This window comes from Melospiza georgiana, chromosome 4, assembly GCF_028018845.1.
Source record: "Melospiza georgiana isolate bMelGeo1 chromosome 4, bMelGeo1.pri, whole genome shotgun sequence".
Lineage (NCBI taxonomy): Eukaryota > Metazoa > Chordata > Aves > Passeriformes > Passerellidae > Melospiza > Melospiza georgiana.
In genome coordinates this window covers 36,792,905-36,815,108 of record NC_080433.1, presented here as the reverse complement: position 1 = coordinate 36,815,108, position 22,204 = coordinate 36,792,905, and positions in this window count along the sequence as shown.

The following is a 22,204-nucleotide window of genomic DNA, read 5'->3' as shown; positions in this document are numbered from 1 at the left end:
GCAGTCCTGGGAAACTGTTCTGAACTGCTACAGCTCTTGGTAGCATAAAGCTGTTCCAGCTGAGCACAGGAACAGCTGGATGAGTCTGTCTGGGAATTGCTTGAAGATGGGTTGAATACTCCCCTGGAAACAGCAAAAAGAGCTCCCTTTGTATGGGATGTTCACTCTGTCAGCTGAAAGGCCATAGGGGGGGTAACCAGGTGGAATAGACTCGTGGGCTGATAATTTACCATATGAGAGACATTAGGAGTGTTGACAGGAAGGACTATTAACACATTTCTTCTAAAAACAAACTCCATTCTTCCTTAAACAACAGCTAGTTTCTTGTTGAAGCAAAAGAACTAGCCACCTTGCTTTTACCATTCAGCTTTTAAAACAAATAAGACCATGATGACAGTCTAATTAGGTTTTAGATTTTACTCCTCATGCATCTTTTGTTTATATCTGTATCAGAGGAGGACTAAAATCGAGCATGTCCTGGTGGCTAATCTTTGTTGCAGTGAATTACAGGTAAAGGAAAAGTAAAAGTGACAAAATCAACAGCAAAACCAAACTAAAATGTTACCTATATATGAGAATGTCTTTAAATTATTTTTAAAAAGTAGTTTGTAAGCTGTTCTAAGGATTAACCAGTTTATCAGCCAGGAAGAAATTGCATGTTATCATGATCTTTCTTTCAAAACTGATAAATTATTTCCATATGGGAATGCAAAAAAGGTAACATGGGACAGAATCAAACTGCATCTCAGTAATTTGTTACCTGAGACTCAGAGCTGTTCACAATCATTTTCCTCAGCTGTGGGTCATTCATATTAAAGCATGTCCTCTTAATGAGTTTGTACAACAGGCCCTCAGTTCATTGTGTATTTTATGGAATATTTTCTCGCTTTGTCTCCTTCAGCCTTATAAACTACATGTAGTAGGTTTGGAAGATGTTTTCGTTTTTTTCCTGCATTTCAGTTTTTCTATTAATTTATCTCACTTTCCCACCAGAGAGACAATGTTCCTAGTGTTAGCAGGAAAAAAGCAGCTCTGTGGTTAAATCTTCTCCAGATACGTGTCCGTGGCGCTGTGCACAGCTAGCAGATGTCAGATAGGCTGCTGGTGTCACCCAGTGGACAGAGAGGTTGATCACAGACAGGTGTCATGTAGAGAAATTGTTCTTTCTGCAGGAATAGCTTGTTCCTGAGTGATTAAAACAGCCTTAATTTTGCCATAGCAAAGATGACAGGATGTTTAAAATTGCCTCTGTTCTACTGCCATGGCCAGCACTAAAATGTCCAGAGCAAAGACAGGAAGCAGTGCATGTTCCATTAGCAAGAATCGAGCACAGAATAACCAAACAACAATTAATGGGTGCTCTCTCCTACTGGGAGAAAGTAATCAAAATAACCAAGCAAAACAGTGTTTGTGCTGGTGTTTACAGAAACGTGGGGGGATTATCAAAATCCAATTCATTGCAGTTCAGTGCAATGCAAAACATAATTGCATTTTTGTAGCCTAATGACAGCTTGCAACAGAGGTAAACAGCTTGTCAACAGGGGTGAACAAGATCTGGAGGATCCTTTCCTCAAAGTGTTACAACAGTAATGTATTTCACAACATGCAATGTACACCTTGCATGCAAAACTTCAATGGAATAAATCACTTATAAATTAATCTCCTACAAAAAAAAATTCTAATGTTTCCAGATCATGTATGAAAACTAAATATGTAATTAAAACTAACATCACTGCATGTTCCATCTTACACCTATTCTTGATTTGTGAAGAGTGCTTCTCAATGTTGCAAAATGAAAGCTTTCTTATTTTTTAAAGACTAAAATATGCTGTTGAGTGCTGTACATCAAGACTTTTTGCCAGAGAGGAAGCAGAAACGGGGTTAAGTACATATAGATGGCTAGATCACATATATAATATTCCTTTTCTAATACTGTGGCAACTGGCATGTGCTTCTTGCCCCTTGCAGGTGGAATGAGAATGACCTGATGCATTGAAATTCCTGAACTGCTCATAGGTATAGAAGAGTCTGCTGGGACAAACAGTCACTACTCCTGAGGAGGAAAGATGAGTATTCTGCTCTCCTGATGGCTCAAATGTTCTTAAAATGCTGCCACTCACTTGTAACCAGATCACAGAAGTGGCATTGAAAGTTAAATAGTGACTGCAATTGTTTTAAGATCCCAAAAACCTGCCAGAAGCTATGGTAGGTCTCTTTTCTAATAAGGAACCCTTACCCTTAAGGAACCCTGTGAATGTGTCTGCAGAACTGATATCATGTGTGAGGGGCCGAAGGGAAGCCAGACAACCCAGAAGCAATAAGGGAAGTACAATTATATCATTAAGTAGGTGGTAAATTTTGCTTGACCAATTAAGCTAGCAACATTCCTTCTACATAAGCCCTTATAAACTCAAATCTCTCTTTCAGATCAGATAGCAATGCTTATTTACACTGTAAATTTCATGGCAGGGGCTTCTTAATGTCTCAATTTCTCTTTGCAAATCTATTTAACTTTTCCTAGAATTAACAGCTCCTCTGATTTATAAAGCTGGACTTCATAGTTGCAAACACGGAGGAGGAGCTAGTCCCTGTGGAACTTTCTTATGGATTTGTCACAACACTCTGGACCCCAGATTTTCAAAATCTTATGGTCCTACCATTAGTGGACAGGGGCCAACTGGACCAGCACTGTTGAGTTGAGGAGGCAATATACAAACCTTTTTTCCACTTATTTCCCAAATAGGTTTTTGGGTCAATTTTCCAGGAGAAAGGAAAAATATGAAAATTTACATCTGAAAACATCCTTACTTTCTTCCTCTTAAAGGTAGATATTTAATTCAGATTTAGCCCTTGATTCTTAGGCTAAAAATCCTGTTAGTGCTGAAATGTATGGGAATTCCCTCAATGACTTCATGAAGGCCAGAAGGTCACTTCCTCTATGCTAGCTTTTGAAATGCAAATCAGAAATGATAGTTGCTGTGTGACCGATTTCTCAAGAACTGCGAAAATAAGACACAGTGAAAAAAGTAATTTGAATGCCTTAATTGGCACTGAAGCTGCATGTATGCAGACTCAAATCCTTTTAACATTTAAATTTCAGTGCAGCTCCACTCCTATCTAGTGGCAGGTGGAATATTTTGAATACAGAAGTCACTGATGTTTACTGTTGTGCTCTCTGTGCCACGATGATAAAAATGCCTTTTCAGTCTCTACTACCCCTTCTACTGTTAACTCTATTGAGAAATTTTCAGGTAACAGACAACATTCAGTGAACAATGAACAAAAAAAACCCATTCCTTTTTTTAAAGTGTTCATCATATTACTTATCTTTTGCTTTTCTGCCTTTCCAAACTTTAGCCTCCCCATACTTCCAGTCCTTCTACATACAGACTTACACAAATATACTTTGTGCTGCATATTTCCTTAGTACTTGGCCGTGTGAAGGGATGATGGTGCCTCTTATTAAACCACTGCTCACTAAGTTTATACTGTAAGGAAAATGATCTGGTTTGAAATTTTCTAGCAGCATGCTTCTGTGTGGAATGTTTTTTCACTCATTTTTATTAGAAAGTGCTGATTCCTGGAAACCAAAATTATTCACTAGCAACAAAAAGATAGTTTTCCACACTGCTACCAAATGACAGATTTCTGCTCAACTGAAGCAAAAGCTTCTTGTGGTTACTAATCTTTGGGTCCCACAAGGCCACATACACATACCACAGAGCTTCCTGGTACTCTGCCACAGAGTTCTCAAGTTTCAGGGCCCTGCTTTACATTAAGCGATTTTTCAGGGTTACTCCCTCAGCTGTTTCAGAAAACAGAATGATGTAAGGAATTCATCTAAGCTAGGAATGGCAATTTACTCCATCTTCAAAGGTACAGATTCGAGTAATATTTAGTTTTCAGAAACATATAACATTTTGGTAGGAAATTCTAGTATTTCTAAACTTTTGTTCTCCTCTAGAAATATTTTTTTTTATACAAATTTCCTAATTTCCTGTAGAACACATATCAGAATGGGTGCCAGTTGGAATTTCTGGTGAGACAACTTTATAGACAGTTTAGCAACCAGATAAACATAGAATTTTATAAAAACAAACCTCTTTAAAGTTTTTAAAAATGGGTTGGAAAAAATATCTACCATCTGGTAAAACCCACCTGAGCACAAGGCATACCTACGTTTTTGTTTTTCCTGCATACAGCTGCTTTGTTTTGTCTTCACAAGTGTCCTTGCTTGTTTTTGAAGGTGAGACAGACTGTTTTAATCTGCTCCTTAGTGGACATTTGATTGTCAATGAGGTGATCATACTCCAGGTGTGGTAGATAGGAAATCTGATGATTACTTCTGCTGCACATCTTTCCTTCCTTTCCCATAATTCTGTGAAGCACAGTAGGTCAAGCAGCCTGGGATGCCACCCACAGCATGTCCCTGCCATGAGAAAGATGAAGTATCAGGGAGAGTTACCAAGTTAGATTAACAAATAAATCAAGTACAGATTGAAGAGCAGCAGAAAACTGTCTCTATGAATGAGAAGCCTAGGCCCAGTCATCCCCAATTATTTAAGGCGTGCTGTCATCTCAGCATTTCAGGTGTTTCTTAAGGCCTGATGCAAGCAGGAGTGCTGCAGATCTCCTGGCTCCTGCCAAAACAGCCTCTGAAATCCAGCCAACAGAAGAAAGAAGGATGTGCTTTAACTAGATGAGCTAACCAGGCAGGCTTTGGTAGCAGCCAAGAGCAGACTTCAAAGGTTACTCCCTAATGATTTGAAAGTCTCGGAGGCACCTCTTATCTCAGGCAGTTGATTGTGGTATACTAATTTTATCTTTATGTGAATGTGCTACACGTCTTAGCATTATTTGTCTTTTACAAATGTGGTGAAGACTAATTTGTTTAAGAAGTCCTTTGTAAATTGGGGAGATTCTGTAGGTTGTTTGGTCCTGTAAAGCAGGCAGCAGGAATGCCAAGATCCAGAGGCTTATCTTTACACCTCCAATGAAGACATCATATCATCAATAAACACCTGCCACTCTGCTCTGGTTCACTCCTCTCTTGTTCCTTTAATTTTGCTCATTTTTAGACATTGTGGAGTTTGTAAGAAACTATTGTTGCTATTCACCCATAGGAAAGGCATCAATAAAAGTAGACTTGCCTCAAAGACACAAGGGAACCTTGAACCACCAAAGACGCAGTGACAAATCACGTCACCTTTTCCTGTTAAAAGAAACTGCAGGCACAACACAGGACAGCTGAGGATTGTTTAAGTTTGAAATGCTCCAACTGTTCTTACCCACACACAATCCATCCCATGCAATGGTGTCATGGCTTGGAGGAACAGGTGAACTACTTGTAAACTCTTACCAGCAGTGTTTGCACTGGAGCCATCCTTGTCCAGCCTTAGTTCAGATTCCTCACTGAGAATTAATGGCATACAGCACATTCCTTCTTTTATTTACACAGAGCCCAGCCACAGGCAGCTTCTCTGATTTGATTTTACTATTCAGTAAAACAGAAGCCCTGCATGAGAAAACAATGGTAAGTAAGGGAAGGTTTAATGGCAAAATGAAACAGATGAGCAACTTTCATGAGCAAGATGTTCCATGCCTGGGTGAAGTCAGGTTTCAGAGGACTGCCAAGGGTATTGCAAACCTCTTTGCTTTAATGGATTGAATGAAAAAGCATTCACCTGAGACTAGCAGATTATTAAAAATCAAATATAGACCTTCTTGTACTTGTAAAGGAAAGGACTCAGGAAAGATGCTGTAAACAATTTCCCTCTGTTCTTCTGGCTGCCCTTACACATTTTAAGAAGGCAAACAAAGTAGCATGAATATGACTCTAAACAAACTCTGAGAAAGCAAGTCTGATGCTCAGATTTTCTATATATTACACTTATCAGGTGGTGACACTTGAAAGGGCAAAGCATCAATCAAGCACAAGATACATAGAGCTTGTATCTTCATAAATGCTGATTTAGAGAAGCATTGCTCTCAAAGAGAGTTTTTTGGAGGTAACTATCACAAATAGTATGTGGTATAATGGCTAATAATACAAAAAATCCTATTTCCTAAAATAGTATTTAAAGATCTAATATGAGCATTTTCCAAACCTTCACAACTGCAGCTTCATTGTTGTTGCTTTTAGAATGTCTTATGAAGTACTGATAAAAACACATCATGAAGAAAGAGTGTAAATTCTTACTGTGTGGCATAAGTAAGCAGTCAGAAAAGAACCAGCTAGTGACCAGGGGGAAAACAGTTCTTTTATCTCTTCTCCTTGTCCCCCTCATTCACCTGACAGGATAAGAGTATGGTTCCTGCTACATGCTGTGAGGAGAAGCATCTGATCTATAAGGAGAAGAGTTTCTTACTTGGGAGCTTGGCTGTTCTCTTTCCCCTTCCCTTGTGATCTCTGCATACCTGAGGTAATTGAGAGAGCATCTGCAGACTGAATGATGCCCTTCCTTAAGGGCTGCAGAGGAAGGTCAGACATTTTCTGAAGGTGTATGCAGCCAATTCCCAAAATACACCAGCACTGCCAGAATCAGCGACAAAGGAGGCCTTGATTTGGGAACTGATGGTGGGTTTGCACTTATAAATGTAACTCATCCACTCTGTGATACAAAATGGAGAGCTAATAGTGACTGTTAATCACACAATTACAGAAGCACCAAAATTATAACTATTTTTTGCTTCTTTTCACAAAATCTTGGTTTGCATGCCAACATTCTGTATTCTCTAAAAATGTTAGAGATTCTACCATGTGACAGTGTGACCAATCATTTAAATGCTGCAAATAATAATCTTTTTCAGATTTGCATCTGTGAATTGCATCTTATATAAGTTCTTTCAGAAGAAATTAATACAAAGATTCTGTGGCTAAAGATACTTAAGGGTTACATAGCCAAGAATCAGCAGAATTTTCTCATAATGAATTTTCTCTAATCTCATCTAAATTTAAATTTCTTCCAATAGTTTGTCCAAATAATAGCAGTTTTGAAGGAAAGTATTTTCTGCCAGTAGAAAATATGGATGCAAAGAACTACTAAATGACAGGTAATGGCAATATATCTGGTTTTAATGATCTCTGATTATGATACTTAGGGCAGAGAATTGAAAGGATTAGCTGGTACTTAAAGGTGTAGCCCAGAGCAGGACATGAATTATGTTGCCTACTGCCCAGCTTTTCATAACCATGACCATGTCTAGTCTGGGAGAGTCCTTGGGGTGCAGAAGCCTCACAGACAGATGTGGAAGCAGACACTAACAGGGCTCCAAACACAAGGGTACTACTCTTAGAATCCACCTCTTGAAGAAAGACAATCACCAACTATACTTAAAGAGAATATTTACCACTCCTGTTACGATTACTCACTGATTTCATTGTAAGGCAATCAGATATTTGCTGGCTTATGAAGTTTTGCTGTGTATTAACCATTTGGATTGCTGACAAATAAAAAAAACCCCAAAAACTAGGGCTATTTTATTGCTATAAAAAAGATTATTTGATTTTTGGAAAAGAAGAATATTAATTGAGAGATTCTTTCTGACTATAAGAATCACTGTTTAAAATTTAGAAGGAAGATAATTAGTAAGAAACAAAGAGCAAAGAACAAGGACAAATTCTGATTTATCACAAGGTTTAGACCATTTTTGGTGTTTCCAGCTGAAACATGAAATAACAGTTACAAGTATTTAAAACGCCACTAACTACAGACAATATTATGATGTAAGCAAATATCACCTTCCATATCCATTTTCAAAAAACTACAGTTTAGCTTATGAAATATAGTTTGAATTTTTGTTTCCAAACAAATAAAAGGTTAGATTTTGAATATGTTCAATTACTAGTTTATCTTCCCTCATTTAGACTGTTTCCTTGCCATGTAAGCAGAAAGCTGTGCAAATGAGAAGTTGGAAGATTTTTGCTAAATATAGTGGTGTTAGTAGTAGTAGCTTCATGGATTGTGTTCTAAGCTACACATTGTGGACATCTTACATGGTGTTATTTAATAACTGAAAAATTGAATTTCCCAGAAGTTCAGGAGTAAATCAAATTTCCTCCTCAAATTAATAAGATGTATGCATGCTTTTACTTTTTCTAGGCTAAATGGTTTCATACATAACAGGAAGATGGAAATAAAATCTAAACAGAATTCTATTTTTGTTTAACTTGGTTCATAGATTTCTTCTGCCTTTCCAACTGTTTCATAAATTTATTTTTCCTGACTGGCAAATCACTCAAAAAATCTATTTCACCAAAACATGTTTCAATCTAACTACAAGACAGGCTTTGTCATAAAGATGTAGAGTTTTGGCTGGATAGTTAACCTAAATGGACAGACAGCACACTGCATGAAAGTCAAGACCAGACAGATATCAATCAGGATTTCTTGTGGCTTCATTCAGTACCCACCTCCAACATCACAATAAATTACAGCTACCTCCGAATGGGCAGTCAGTATACTTAGTATTTTCTCTGGCAGATCAGGGAATTCTAGATAAACTACAGATAATATTTAACCATCCTTTCAGAGGAAAAAAGAATATTCACCTATGTTCTGGTTGCACCTAAATACACTGGATGTAGGGTGGTAGAGACTTAATCAAAAATTGTGAATAGAGAATAATTAAAGAATTATTAATTATTTATAAAATAATTAAATAATTAAAGAAACTAGACTGAAAAACTAAAGACAGGAATAGGAACCTAACTACATAGAAATAACTGTCCCTTTAGGCCAGACCTAGGTGGACACTGGCATAAATCCACAGGAGTTTATATTTAATCTCTAGACACTCTTCATCAGTCAGTGGCAAGGCAGTTAGCACATTTAAAAGGAAATAAACCTGGGGGGTGTATTTATGGGAAAACTCATCAATTCCAGAGTTTGCAGTGAAAATAATGTTTTTAAAGGGCCTTCACAAAATACAGTCCTGCAGCAGTTACAACACACCAACCCTTCAAACTGGAAGAGCCGCACCCAGCAGCGGTGCCAAAGAGGAGCACACACCTTCAGGTTGCTACTTGTAGAAGAAGCTAATTGCAAAGAGCCCTGTAATCCTCACTGCAATGGATTCAGTAACTTCAAAGGGCTAAAAAAGATCTACTAACTCCAACAAGCTTTCATATTTATGTTTGCATGGAAGAATCATACTGAAGTCTCAAAGAGTGATCCAAGACAGTTGGTCATAGGTGAGGAAATTATCAATTACTCAAGGATGAAATCTACAAACAAGTTTCAGTACTGTCATTCTCATTCAAATCCTGCAGAGTTAGCTTTTAGCTTAAGAACTGTGGACAGAGACAGCTCCTAGACCTGTGTCTGATGACTTCTACCTAAAGTAAATGTACTGAGACTGTGCATGTTTTGGAAGGTGGTGCTGCATAGCAGGAAGATGCTCTCTTCCTCTCAAGCCACCTATACTTCTGAGGCAAAGGCTGAGGAGTCACACATGGACAGAACGGGGAAGCTCTAGTCCTTGCTTTCCCTTTAACTACAGTGGGAAGGATTTGGACAGTGTTTAGACCCCAGTAAAAAAGTAACATTTTAGTGCATAAAAAGTTCTTTCTTAAAATTGTGGTCACTAAAGCCCTTAGCACTGCCTGTGCACATGGACCATGAAGAATGCCCTGGGGACACCAAGCAGGGGTCTTGGAACTGCTGCTATTTAATCCAAAAGTCAGTTTGCACCAGCCTTTTCCTGCCTGACATTCCTACCCCTTCAAATATTATGTTCAAAAACTAACAGCTTGACTAGACTCATTAACATTTTCATAAAGCTTCTGAAAACATCAAATCAATTTGATATATTTGTTAAATTATATGATCTGTAACATTCTGTAATGTGTATTTGATAACACAGTCTTTCAATAATTATATGCCTTCAATTTTGCACACTTAGTAAAAACCAAAACTGTAGATGCAGCATGACATTTTGAAATATCATGAAGATTTGAATATGCCTGCAGATTTTACAGAATAAACAAAAGTCAGTTTACAGAAAAAAAAGAAAACAAACAAGTCCAAGTAAGAATATTTGCTTTTATGAAACAGCCATGGCAGCTCTTCAGAATTTTATTGCCATTTGTTTGAAGTTATTCAGTTATATCAGCTGCCAGCCTGATAGGATGAGCCAAGCAAAGAATTTGGGATGGGCTTGGATACCTGTCATTCTGTCAGGGCCTGATGTAGGCCTTGTATAAACTGCTAGGCAGGGTGCCAGTAGCCCTGTAGTGGGTGGCAGGAATTTTAAAAATCACTGATCTAACCCCTGTAAATAATGGGTTTGTACACAAACTCCATGACTGAAGGCAGGTTTACTGACCAGGGTCACAAATGTTCTACCTCTGTTTCTGGAATTTTTGCAGTGTGTTAGCACCAGCTCTGGTAACTAAAAAAGCAGTGAGAGCCTTTTCATGGACTTCAGTGGAAAATGGATGAGGCCTGAAATAAGGCAAACAACTGCCTGCTAGTGAATATGCCCTAAAGCAAAATGAGGAATGGTTCATTTTCCTTGTTCATTTTCCCAAGCTCAGAAAAGACATTTACAAGATGCATTCAGCTGGGAGGATGAACCTCTGTTGAAATCCTGAATTAAAAGAGTTCCAGGCAATTTGCTTTTCCTTCTTCTTGCCAAGATGCTACTTAAGTAAAACAGAGGTAAAGATACCCACTCACGTAGGTGCTGTTGGGAGAGATGTTCTTTGTAAAGAACAGGCTGACAAGGGAAGTTGTGGATGGATGTCCTGTTCCTGGAAGTGTCCAAGACTGGGCTGGATGGGGCCCTGAGCAGCCTGGTCTAGTGCAAGGTGTCCCTGCCCATGGCAGGAGGGCTGGAACTCGATGATCTTCAAAGTTCCTTCCAACCCAAACAATTCTCTGATTCTATGATGTGCTCAAGAAATACAAGCATCATGTTCCCTGCAATCAAGACACCTTAGAGAGAACACAAGATGTGAAATTGAAAACAAAAAAAAAAAAGAAAAAATATTTAAGAACAACAAGAAAAGTAAAGCAATAAATATTACTTGTGCTATACCTGGCTGGGCACACCTGCCACCCCAAGGCTATTTCCATTCTCTGACCATTCATTTGTATTAGTCACCAGACCTCCCTCCTGATTAAGCATCACTGTTAGGCTGCTGCAAACAAGCAGAAATACAAAACCTGTTTTTCCTGGTGTATCTCAGTGAAGCCAAGCTTTGATCTACGAGTCCTTTAATTAAAGAGCCACGTTGCATATCTGCTCCTTCATCTGACTTTTCTCCTGGTACAGGCCTGTGAGGAAGGTATCAATTTTTATCCCTGTGATACAGACTAGAGTTGGCTTAAATTCTTGGTTTAGTAATTCAAATTTAAAAAGGAACTGTTGTTAAATGCTGTGATATTAATGCCATTTCCAATTACTAGTAAATTCCTAGGAGTTCCAAAATACTTCAAAATCTATTGTAACATTTAAAGGAAGAAAAAATAAGGTCAAATAGCATATAGATGTCATGCATGTGTGAGCTCTCACTTGGCCGTTTCAGGGACATTTTTGTGTCTCTATATTTAATATTTATTAAGAATAACATGGATGCTGATAACATTATCTAGAAGAAAAATGCTGATGTTCAATTTACAAGGTCTGGTGGGCCTGAATCTTCAGAGGAAAGCACCTGTGTGCTTTCCCACAAGAAGGGATCTGTTTTTACAGCTGCATTTGAAATTGACACAGAGAATATAGAAAATACCAGCGTTCATCCTGCAGTTTAACAACAGACCTGTTTATAGGAGACCCACCCTTAAAATGAAGAAAGCTGTATAGAAGGATAAGCATCCAAACAAATCCCTGCAATTGTTTTAACAAGATGGCTTAACACAAACCTAGGAGGATGAATGAAACCCAGTGAAATAAATAGAACAAAAATGAAGATATAAAATTATGAGCAACACATTTAAATGGTTTTTCTTAAAACAGGCATCTACTAAGATCTCAAAAAGACAATTATAGCTTGAATTTCTATCCTTATTAAAAACAGACTAGAAAATGGAAGAGACATACAGATGCATTTAACAGAGGAGCCAGACAACTGCAGGTATTTGGTGGTGGTCACCCACAAAATATGTCAGTTCTTTGTTGTATGTAAACTTTTTGGGATTAGGTCAGTAGCCGTGCTTTCTCCTTTAAGTTATGCCAATTATTTTTAATATGAAAAATTATAATTATGATTGAAGAATGCATAGAACAAATAGCATTTCATCAGCTCTTTTTATGACCTACATGATGCATTGTGCCTCACTGCATTGTGAGGCACTAAGAAGTGGTGAAGGAGACAAAAGTGTGCCTGAAATTTGCCCCTAAGAAATATCCACCTGCAGCTCATGTCACGTATTCCTGGCTCCCAATAGCCTGCTGGTCTCCTTTGCATATTTAAATTTTCTAGTAAGCCAAAGTGCATCCTGTCCTCACAACAAAGGGGAAGTTCAATTTTCAAAGTGATTTCTATCTAGCTTAGCAATTTAGATAACACTGTGCTTTGGGGCTGCATTTGACTCCTAGAAGAGACTTGTAAGAGGGGACAAGGTCCTTCACCTCCATGTTTCTTCTCCATGGTCCTTCACCTCCATCTGACTTGCACACAAGATAGAAGTGGTGTTTTTCCTTTTCCCAAGTCAATATTCTCCAATGCCAAACTCTCCAAAGACTATTTATCTGTTTGAGCAAAATTCTGGCCATCAAAGACTGTGCCCAGTTTTATGTTTGAGTGAAGAGGGTAGATGAAAAACAATCAACCAAAATAAACCCAGCCCATTGTTACACACCCAACTAAGATATGACTCCAGGATGCAGAAAAAAAGTTAGGTTTCAGAACATATCACCTCTCCATCATTGTTCACATTGTCCATGTCCTTGTATAGCTTCATGCTCTCTGCACTAATTTGCAGCTTCAATTAAGGGCTCATAGCACACCTCCCTGCCTGCTAGGAAGGCAGATGCTGCCATGTTCAAAAGAGATGCTAGTTCCAACTATAATGAGACCTGAATAAGGGCTAAATATGATGGTATAGAAACCCTCCATGGGAGTTTGCAGAGCTTTGGCAAACAGCAAGATGCTCAGAGTACAGCTAAAATGAGAATCAAGGAGTTACTATTCTCTAGTTTTATGGCTTCTGTTACATGCCTCTGCAGAGAACACAGGGACCAGCACTCTCTATCAGCTCAGTATGCTGGGTATTGGGTCCAGGTGCATACAGATATGTGAAGCCACTAACCCAGTCATGTTCTTCCTTGAACAAGCAGTTGGGGAGAAATGGAAGATGAACACAGCCCTCAGTACAAAATCCACCCACTTGACTACGCACACCTTGCTGATTTCTCAATTCCCACCCCAAGCAGAATCAGCCTTAAGTGGCAGATTTCTGTTAGGTTTCCTTAAGACCTCTCTACAGGGAATTATATGATTTTGCAATCTTTTAAATTATGTTTCACATGAGAATCCTGAGGAGCTTTGTAAACATTGATGGTAAATATTATTCAATACAGTAGTCTCAGACAGAAAGGGATTTAGTAAGATGTCCAAGATCATGCAAGTTGCCTGGGGTTAAGCTGGCACCAGAAATGACCACATCGACCTATGCATGCACAAAGCAGAGATTCTTTGATGTGAGGAGCAGTCAACTTTGAAAGTCTATCTGATTTTTTTACTTCACCTTCACCACCTTGTATTCCATATACTTGTTGTGCAGCTCTTCATTGCTACTGCTTACTTTATCCTTCTGAGAAAGAACAATTATATAAATATTTTAAAATTTCTTTATCTAACAGCCAAATTTAAATCTATTTTAGTACCATGACTGATCTTGAGAAAGAAGCAGAGAGTTTGAGGCTGGGTAAACTAACCCAAACCAAGGAGGCATGTATTTAGTCCTGCTTTTGGCTGACATCTTTTTCAATCAGACACTCTATGTGCACTATGTTCTATGTTCTACATGTATATATGGGCACATGCCTCCAGTACTTTTATCTGTTAGTCCTGAAGCAGTTATAAAAATGTGCAGGTCATCACAGTAGTAATAGGGAAACAAAACCACCAAAGGAAAAAATGAGCACAGAAGCTGGTCAATTTTGAGGTAAGCTAATTAAGTAAAACATCAGCTGATAAAAATCAAAGTAATGTTATTTTTTCAGCCAATCTTTCTTGCTGTTCCAATTTTGCCATAAAATATTGCTCAGTATAAACTTTTTGCTGACCAGGCTAAGCATAAATATTTAAGAACACTAAGCCAACTCTTATGGCACTAACACAGGACAGCATCAGCATATAGCACTATCAGAAACAGAATTTTACTTCCAACCTGATAGGTCAACAGGATCTGCAAATCCTTGCAAACATGCTCAGGTCCTATGCTTGTAGGGAGACCTCATGATCTATTTGTGCCATAGAAGTTACCTTCAACTAGATGACCAAAGCAGCTGACTGCAGAGCTTTGGGGAAGGTGGTAATATGGAAGACCCCAGAGCACTTGCACCACAGACAGTCTCAGGTACTCTCAGTGTTTGGATGAGCTCTGTGCTCTTCTTATAACAATTGCAGGCCAGGATCCAGAATCCATGAGGGTAAATGACAGATACATTTCAGAGAGCTCTCTAAAACAGATAATTCTAAGACATGATATGTCTCAGAGGTGGGAAGACAACAGCACTTGTTTAAATAATCAGAAAATATGGTGTGTCCTGGGAAAGCCCCAGACAATAAGCTTTTTTGTTGCTCTTCTTTTTCTTGGCTTTGCAAACACATTACATAGCAATTGGAAGGTGACATACAGAGGCCAGCCAAAAAATGCAAACTCCATGTTTTGCTGCAGCATCTAATCTTTGGGACTTTGGGCTACTCAGTTCCCCAAGGAGTCAAGCAGTGATAATAACCCATTTAATGAGGAATAAAATGCCAGTGTACTATATTATACAATACATTGTAGCATATACACTTCACACATGGAAAACTGCTGATTTTATACAGCCTCTTACTACTAAACCAATTATTATGAATGATGATTGTCCGTGTAAGATTAAATCTGAATACACTTACAATTTTGCTAGTGTACAGGAACTGTCAGTTAAATAGCAAGGTACAACAGTAGAAATTCAGAAACTGTGCTACAGATACAAAATTATACAGGTTAACTTTAATAAATTGTAAGTAATTAATACTAACAATTACTTATCAGCAAAGATTTTTTTTCATTTCAACTGAGCCTGCTTTATAAATTTCAATGTTTCTTCCTTGAAGAATTGATTAACCAGTGTAAATCTTAACTATACTGATACCTCCCCATTCCTTTATACTATTTAAGCAGTCTAGCTGGTAATCAGAGAGTGGATGATGTATTTGGAAGCTACCACATATTTTAAACACTTGTCCAGTTCTGTGCAGGGATCCTCCAGGGTGTTAAGGCTATCTTGTACTATGATAGAAGGCTTAAATATAAGCAGCATGAAGAAGCCTAGAGCTTGTCCTGTAAGACAACTGTGGCTGCAGCTGCACTATGGCAGGTACATTTTATTTAGTAAATTATTCAGAAACAAGAACTTAGTGGGTAAGAGTTGAAAACAGAAATCCATGACTTCCTGCTGGTCATTCCCTTCATCAAATCAATACAATAAGCCTGTAATGACAGACCAAGCAAATGGGAGCTCCCAAGAGACAGGAAAGGGTATGGACAGGTTAGTAGAAGCTGGTTGTCTCAACCTAGGTGTTCATCTGGGATTAGGAAAACACCAACAGCTGCCAGACTGTACAGCGCACTTGCAGATGCACTGGCAGAGTGCTGAAGAGAAGCGTGCACAATCCTGAGACTGCTGACACAGAAGAGTAAGAGGCTGTCTGTGAGCACAGGAGCTAAGGGTGGAATCAATACTCTTGCAAACTTAATAGCTCAGAGACACCAAGAGCATGCAACTCTACACCAGAGCATTTCAGAAATTATTTGTTACAGCCAGAAAAAAGTGGACGCCCCATTTTCAGCAAACAACAGAAGAGACGGCATCGTTTCATTCAGTGCCCGTTTATTTGGTTATGGAGTGATCCTCCATGCTAGGATGCTGGATGTCTCTGCAGCACTTTTAACCTTCACCAGCCAAGGAATTTCAGTTCTGCAGCTCCAGTGGCACCTGACCAACTTCATGGCCAGCATTAGGAAGAAAATGAACAAATGCTTTTTCTTTTTTTTTCACATGGCAATGCCCTTAAAGAAATCAAGAGATCAGTGCAGAGTAAGCAGTTCTTCCCTCAGATCATCTGTCCATGTTTTAGGCAGAACTAAACTAAGATATAATGCCTTGTGAAGAACTTTTTAGTTAGTCCATTAGTTCTCTCATTCAGAGCAAAAGTGGGATTATGTCAAATATATGTGATCAGATGATTTCCAGTAGGAAAAGGCTTAATATAATACCTGAAAGCAGTTAGACACCCTGTATTCTACTAGCAAAGAGTAGTGGATCCGCAGTGGCTATTTAGAAAACCTTGTTGGCAGATGATCAGAGACAATCAGAGAAAGACTGGATATTTTTTAAAAAATTATATCCAAAAATCAAGGAGAATTATTGGTTGATAATTTCTCCCTTATGCTCATCCATACTTCACTTAAATCAGACATTCAGAATAGCTATTCAGGTATTGCATAATTCTAACCACCTCTGCTAAGAGCCATATAACCCTTACCTCTTTCTTCCCAGATGTTGGATGAGAGTGAGAAGCTGATTGTGATGGGTGCCTGACTGGTATCAATTTGCACAGCAGGAGCTAGACAGAAGAAAACAGATTGCAGTGCTTAGATCATATATTAAAGGGTGAGTCCGCTTTCAAAAACACAAACTCAAAGGTGCTTTTGCTTTTTTTTGCTTTGTTTTGTTTTTTTTTTAAGAGGAAGACTATAGTAGCACCTAGAGAGCTAGAATGGGCTTGACCCCAACCTGTGGTTCTGCACTGAGGATTACTTACACTTGCTGAATGAAATGCTCTGGATGCAAATATTTTTGCTGGCGCAATATGTTATGACTCTATCACTCACCTTGAAAGAGGAGACTAAAAATGCTTTGATAAACGCTTTGAAACATTGCCCAGTTTCACTGGCTTTGTTCTAAGTGTTTGTACCTCTTGCTTCAGCTGCAAAGTTATTTCATCATGTCCTAAAACACTGCTATGCAGAGAACTGCAGTATAACAAGCTGTAAAGTGGAGCATGTTGGATTAAGCAGCCAGCTGAGAGTGTAGACTTAACAGAAAGTGCTTTCTACCCTTTGGAAGCCAAACATTACAACACAGCACATTTGCACAGCATCACCTTACCTTTACTTCCAAGAGACATGTTTGGTGCTGTCTCAGGTCTGCTTCTTTCCTTTGCAGTGCAGGCTGGTAAAGCACAGCTTTTCTTGCATTGTTCTCTTCTGATGGCAGTGATTTCACACTCTACATTTGGATTCAGGAGCACCACTTCCAACCTCCTCTGAGACTTGGCTTCACCTGGTTCCACACTTTTGTACATTAGTGACTTCTGGGGCTAATTATGGTAATCAATGCCCTCACTGAGCTCTCTCCAGCAAACAGGTTAGCACGTTGCCAGTCTCATACCCAGCAAGGAGCTGCAATTTCTGTCCAAGCTCCTGCAATATGCTGGCAGCCAGGGACTTACTCAATATGTTCAGTGGCGAGGGCTCATCTACCTGTGGGATCAAAGATGTTGGGCAGATCCTTGGGCTTGAGCCATTCAGAGTGGTTTCACACAGGGACACATCATAAAACTGGATATTTTTATTTTCTAGTTGTATCACTCTTTAAGAAAGCATCTTCACGCCTTTCAGTATGCTCCTCTGTACAGATGACACTCCTGCCTTAAATTGGGCTGAGGAGATAAAAACAGCTGTATTATTCAGTGAGACCAGTCCCAGTTAAAAAGCCCAGAAAGCAGACTGGTTATCTCTGCTGCCACAGTCATGTGTGACCAGGCTGGCAGAGTGCCCCTACATAGCTGAGACTGAGCCACATTTCCTCCCAAGGAAGACACTGCTAGACCAAGCTTAGAAACACCTGTGCAGAGCAGCATCAGGAGATTTGTTGCAGCCAGTGCCAAACCAGGATCCCTGCTGAAGTGCAATACAATGTAATTTAACATGGTTATTGATTTCTCCTCTCCTATGTTAAATTATTTACTCTTGCTCCAGAGAATGATAACCAAATAAATCTAAAATTTTCCTTTCTTAGATGTCACATGCAAAGAACTTTTTGATGTAATAAAACTTTGAGTGTCTAAAAATGTTTTCTCCAGCAGCTACTCATTCTGTCTATCCTATTTTCTGTTGGGCTTTTTTTTTTTTTTCCCAGTTTGGAAACTGTGATTTTCTGTGGTTTTGAGAGGGCCATATTTATTATAATTAGAGGCCTGCCAATGTGGAAAATTTCTTAATAATTTTTTTGAGTTCTAAAATCTAAAATACAAAGAAAAGGCTTAGTCTTCAAGCCTCTAAACACAAACAAGCTTTGCTGTAATCATACAGTTACCCTTTCCAGTTTCAATGGCAGCTTCCTTCACTCTCTGAACGCACACAAATAAGTTCATAAACTGAAAGAATCTAGAGTAAATTTCTGAAATGCCAAAGCAAGTTCAGCAAAACAAGGTTTGTCCTTGGAACAAACATATCACTTTAAAGCAAATGTGATGAGATCTGAACTTAAAACCCAGTTATCCTGGGAAGTCACACCCAGAGGAATGCTGTGAACACTGGCTCCCAGTACATTAGTCAGCAGACATGAATTTCATGAAATCTGCAGAGCAATATGCTATTGTTCAGTCCAAGCCAAAACACTAGAACAAAGCTGTTCTGTGGCATTATATAACTAACTGCTCAGAGTTTTTAAATTAAATATATTAGACTCCTGAAATGCTGACAGCAGAAATGAACAGTAGGTATCACAGCTCAAGGAGGCAGGGTAGATGTAGGACACTGTCACCTTCCCACTTCTCTCTGCTCACACTGCATGGCAGAGAGCCAGCCCCAGCCCTGTGCTGCCCCTGTCTCTCCTGCTCTGTCCTGGCCACATCTACCTTGGGGGTAAGTTTTGTGCTTTCCTTGAAAAAGTAAGTTCCTTGCTCCCACCACTAATGGTGTCACCCCATTACCTAGCAGTAAAGCCAGGGGGAAGAGCTACAGTGAAATACAAGAACAGTTCTGCTTTCTTGCCTTTCTCCTTCATTCTAGTTTTCATCTACAGCAAAATGAATGACTGTTTCTAATTTAAGACTGGAGGAGGTGTGAAGGTGAAATAGAAGACTATCCTGGACATAAAAGAAAATATCTGGTGAAAGAAATACACAGGTACTGCCTCCAGCACTGCGGCTGTAAACATTACTTCCATTACTCCCCAGAATGCAGAAGGGGTGGAGCAGAGAAGCCAGAGGAAAGCTGTTACATCAGCAGGCTGTGGAAAAGAAATTGTTAGTGTTTTTCACGCTGAATTACTTTCTGGGTGAGGTCTTGAAAATTTTCTTCAGACAAGAAAAGAACCTTTACTGTGTGAATAAGAATACATTAATACATCGGTGTATTAAATTATATAAAATTGATTACAATCTCAAATTCAAAATATAACTTCCTGATAATTTAGGTTCATAGCACTCTAAATTAGGGTTTTCAGGAGATATGACCTGCAGTTATTTCTGAGGCTATACAATGTCTCAGTTTGTTATCTGAAAAAGAAGACTGCTTCCATCTGCAGTTATGGTTCAGTGAGTCAATCAAGAAAGATGCTTTTATTATAAAAAATAATTTTTGACTCCATCATAAATACCCAAAAATTATTTAAAAACAGCAGGGTCTCTGTGGCCTTTCATCCCTTACCAAGACTAGGCACGGGCACAGAGATGTGCTGTCAGGGAGATGCTCACTGCAGCATGTCCTAATGTATTTCTAATTTCTGCATTCCTGCCTAATGCAATAGCTCCTTGCCACAGAAACTTCAGGAGTCTTCCTGAGGCACTGACTTGTTTTGTTCACATGAATCTTGTCGTTTAAAAGCAATTTGAAAAGCAAGCTCTAAAGCTGACTTACTTTCACATTTCACAGCATGCATCCATTGATGCAAACTGAGAAGCATTTGCTCTGTCCCAGTCTGAGTGCACACACAGCAGACTGTGCCTCTCACGGTGACTTTCACCACTCAGAGAGGAGAAATTTGCTTCTTTTCAGAAGCTCTCATACATCCCTTGAAACCTGTCCTCCCAGGGACACAGATGTTGGGACACCAGCTGAGGCAAGGCAGTACATTTGGACTACAGCTGACAGGCTGTAATCTAACTGGTGTTCAGCAAAAAGAAGAAAAGAAAAAAACCCAATCACTAAGGAACATGGAAAGAAGACCACAGTGAACAGAGTTAAATGTGAATTTTTTGTCTGGTTTTGCCATGTTGATCTTGCTATTTCATCTAGGTCATAAGAAAATTTTAGAGATGGCTGAGGAAGTACAAGAATCCTTTGTCCTCAGCAATGGGTGACAAGGAACATCTTTCCTTCTAGAGTCCATAAGACATATTTGCTCTCATGCAGGAAACATTTCCTTGTCTACTTCCAGCATTTATGCCTAGTATTAAACCTCTAGTCAAAAAAATTTCCCATTGACTTCAGTGAATTTTTACAGCTGAGTAAGGACTATGAGTTTTGGCCCTCAGCTAGGAAAAAGAGTATTAAAGTGTCATAAACACATAAATAATGGCATCAGTCCCAGAAATACAAACAGAAACAAATATAACATCCCACTGCTCAACTCTTCTGGGGGGCTGATATAGGGCACTTACTCCCTAGCTGTCCTTGCACACCCTCCTTCAGGATTAAACCACAGCTGGCAGAGACAGCTCCCCCCTCCATTCCATGCCATTTCTTGACACTTACATATGATTTGAAAACAAAACACGAAAGAAAACACAACTTGCCCTAAGAAAAAAGTCTTTTTCTGAAGACCATAACTGTGTTTGCTTGGAAAATAGTGCAATTGGAGCAGTCTTCTTAGAAGAAAAATAAGAGGAGGTGACTCTTTGTGTTGTCTTTCAGAAAAGTGTTTCAAATCCTGCTGAATGCTTTGGACTGCATTCAGCCCTTCCCTTAATTCCCCAGCCACCGCCTGCCTTTGTCTGGGAGGCTGGTTAAGAAAAACAAATAGTGAGAAAACAAAAACCTCCAGCTCAAAATGGTGCTCACAGGTCTCTCCTGGCCTACAGCCTGGCTGATACTTTCACCTTATCATGCTGTCTAGTACAGCCTGCAACTGGGGAAAATAGCATCCATTAATATAATGTGTATTAAACACTAGGAACAGCTGACTGGCAATAACAGAGCAAGGACAAAAAACTCTGAGCTGGTAAGGGCATTCTACAAGGTGTGTCTCACCCTCTGCATCCATGAGCTTAGACCCTCCTAAAGCAGCCAGGTGGGGAATGTGGAACCAGTTGTGGGCCTGTTCACATTAATGTTTGCTTTGCCAGTGCAGTCATGCCAGCTTCTTGCTCCCACTTTGCAATTTTTTTTACAGAGCATTCCTATTTTTGCACATTGGTTATCATGATATTCCCCTCTTAGTCATCCACATTCTCTTGTATATGGTGCTAATTCTGGGTCTGGAAGCAGCATAACCTGGAAAATGCTTAACTTTGCTCTGTGCCCTCTCCCCTGAGGGCCTGATGAGCACAGCCTGGGTCCCAATAACACCATCTCAAACTGTAGAGACACTGGGTTAATCCTGCTTTTTCTAGCTCACTCACAGCTTGCTTTCACTCTGCTGGGTTTTATTTCATTCTATGCTGAGTTAAGTGTGACACCACTCTACAAGTTATTTTCAGCCTACTCTTTTAAAGAAAGGAGGTTTATGTGAAGGTTCATTTTCAGACACAACTGGTGGAATAACATGCCCAAACATAATGACACTTGGACACACTGTCCAAAAATCATCAGCTGAGTAAACAACAGCAGCTCAAAGAAATGTCCCCACCTAAACAGAGACAGGCCAAACTGCTGAGCCACGTGGCACCAGCCATCTCTCCCTCTCATACTGATAGGGGTATCACTATGAATGGTGCCAGAGTCCATTCTGGGATGGAAAGAAATAATGCTCTGAGAAAACTGCCTTTGTTAGTTCAGCTGACCACAGAAACATTTATTCTGATTGTGATTTTTTT